The sequence below is a fragment of the Malurus melanocephalus genome, unplaced genomic scaffold (assembly GCF_030028575.1).
Source record: "Malurus melanocephalus ecotype Western Australia unplaced genomic scaffold, MMel_1.1 scaffold_94, whole genome shotgun sequence".
In the NCBI taxonomy this organism is placed as follows: Eukaryota; Metazoa; Chordata; class Aves; order Passeriformes; family Maluridae; genus Malurus; species Malurus melanocephalus.
The window spans coordinates 455,489-458,294 of NW_026623326.1; positions in this window are offsets into that span (position 1 = coordinate 455,489).

Here is a 2,806-nt window from a genome sequence, read left to right on the forward strand (position 1 = left end):
CTTGTACCGCGGTGAGGTCAGCGCGCGCCGTGCGCATGCGCGGGGCCGTTACCGCGCGCCCGGTCGCCATGGCGACCCCGCCCGCCGGGAGCCGGGCCGCGSAGCGCCGACACCGTGATCCCGGCAAGGAATGCCGCCCGTGTTCCCGGGAATGCCGCCGCCCCGTCCCGGCTGACCGGCCTCCAGCCACTGCCGCGCCCCCCGGCTGCTGCTCCGACCGGAGACAGGCTGAAACGCTTTGTGAGGAATTCCCCACAGTGCGCAAAGAGCGTGAGGGCTCGGTGCTGCCGTGCGGCTGTGCCCGCGCACTGCCCTCCTTTAGGGAGTCACCCGGCAGGGAAACTGTTCCACACAATCACAGAATGCCTCAGGCTGGAAGGGACACGGCAGATCGCCTGGTCCAACCTCCCTGCTCAAGCAGGGCCATCCCAGAGCACATGGCACAGCATTGCGTCCAGACAGCTCTGGAATGTCTCCAGTGAGGGAAACTCCACACTCTGTGAACAAGCTSTGGCTCGTGGTCACTGCACAGTAAAGAAGTTCTTTCTCATGTTCAGGTGGAACTTCCTATGCATCAGTTTCTGCTCGTTGCCTCCTCTGTTGCCTCCTGTGTTGCTGGGCACCGCCAAGCAGAGCCTGGATCCATCCTCTTGACATCCCCCTTTAGATATTTGTAGATTTGGATGAGATGCCTCTGTCATCTCTTCTCAAGGCTGAACAGCCCCAATTCTCTCAGCCTTTTCTCCTACCAGAGATGCTCCAGTCTCTTAATCATCTTTGTTGTCCTCCACTGGACCTGCTCCRTATCTCTTTGTTTTGTGCAGCCTCMGTTAAAAAGCTGCATTTAAAAGCAACTAATTCTTCCTCCATGGAACGATTTGCAGTGCTCCCACTCTATAACTGAGATGAGAATGAGAAATAAATGCCCTGTGCAGAAGCTCTTGACCAAGATGTATTTGACCATCTTGTTCCTAGGCTTATGACTGCTTTTCTCCTGTTGGTTGTGGKGAATGAACGTCTGTGTCCCCTCAAACCACCACTGTCCTCATCCTCTGCACTGCARAAGGCAGCTGACCTCCAAACACTGCAGTTCCCAACAAGCTTGGAGCCTAAGCCAGCAAAACATGGGAGAGCTGTATGTGGAACAAATTACTGCTTTTCATTCATAACTTTGTGAAATAATAATGGCCTTCTCCTTGGCTCAGGGCTCTGGCACGGCAATGACTTTTGGCAAGCCCCCTCCAAATAATCCTAGATTTGCCAATATGTTCTTTTTTGCCATCAGGTTCCATCCAGAGCAATACAAAACCGCTGCTTTGCACGAAGCCATCRGCACAGGCTGAATGTAAAGTCTGGAACAGGCTGCACAGATGTCAAGAGAAAGCTGGGGATATTAGTGCTTAAAAGGATGCCAGCTCTGAGTACACTGAAAGCAGGTGATTACAAACCAGCTTTAGAAATTACCATGGTTCTCACCCCCAGGCAGTRGCTAATCTCCTGAGAGCCCTAACTGGCTAAGCACTACCCACAGCAGATACACAACAGCCCTGCTTCACCTATTGTGGCTTCCCAGTSCCCATTTCACTCTGTCTGCTCCCARAGGAAGCACAGYCCATGTGCTGAGTGTTTCCCTCCCTGGTTGGGCAGTTCTGCAAACACAACTCCTCTGGTGGTTTGCCCTTCTGTTGCTTTGTAGTCTCCCAACAGTGGCTGAGGACAGGGATCATGAGTCAATTAATAAAGGACCAATTGTTCCATTTCATCTGGATCTGCTAGAACTACAGGCAACGTTCTCTCAGAGMATCTAGATAGTTCCCTCTCTGTTCCCAAAATACCTTCACTTTTCATTTTAAGCAAGAAAATGAGATAAAAACGGAATAGTTTTAAGTTAGGTGAATTATGATAAGCAACATTTCATTTAGTTTTAGTAAGWAATCAATAACTTTGTATCACACATTTATTATTTTTTTGTTTATTACATATTTGCTGTGAATTTGTTCTCTTAGGATTACAATAAAGAGGCATTTATTTTGGAAATCTCCCAAAACTGCCTTCTGATATAATTGTTTGACCTTTTTTCACAGATTCTTTCTTCTGGTGATTCTACAGTCACTGTTTGGCAGCCYAAGGCTTCGTAAAGAAATGCTGAGAAATGTAGCTGGCACAGGTTGAAGTATTTTTTTCTCTCTCCCTAGATAAAACCTGCACAGAAAATATGGCTTTTATTTTCTCTTTTGTTGCAAGACTTTGGGGGACAACAACTGAACAAAACTTAGAAGCTTCCTCAATTGTGCAACTGACAGACATGGTCTKCATGTGCTTTCTTCACACTTCTGTTGTAAAGCAGGTAAAATCTCTGCATAGAAATAAATTTGTCTCTTGATCAGCTCTAATGTTTGACTTTTTTTTTGTTATCGCATGAGTTTCCTTGCTCCCTGCAGAGACTTTTAGAACAAGGCAACCGAATTGCTCCATGGGCAGCAGCACTAATGGTGCCTGGTTTGTCACAGGTCTGTGTTCTTTGTCCCTCTAATCCGCCCTGCTCTGTCAGCAGCCCTTCCTTCCTTTGTGTGTCCTGTGACACTCCAAGGGGACAGAGTGGCATGGTGGGATTAGTCCAAGGCTGTATCCACGTGCAGATGGAAGGGCAGCCTTCCATCACAAGGGATCACACCACTCCCGAGCTCCCTCCTGCCTTCCCCTGAGGCTGGCAATGATTATTTCTCTCATCCATTTCTCATGAAACTTGAGATTGTTTCCTCCCCTCTAAACACTGAGAAGGAAAAATGAGGGGGTTAGCCTGACA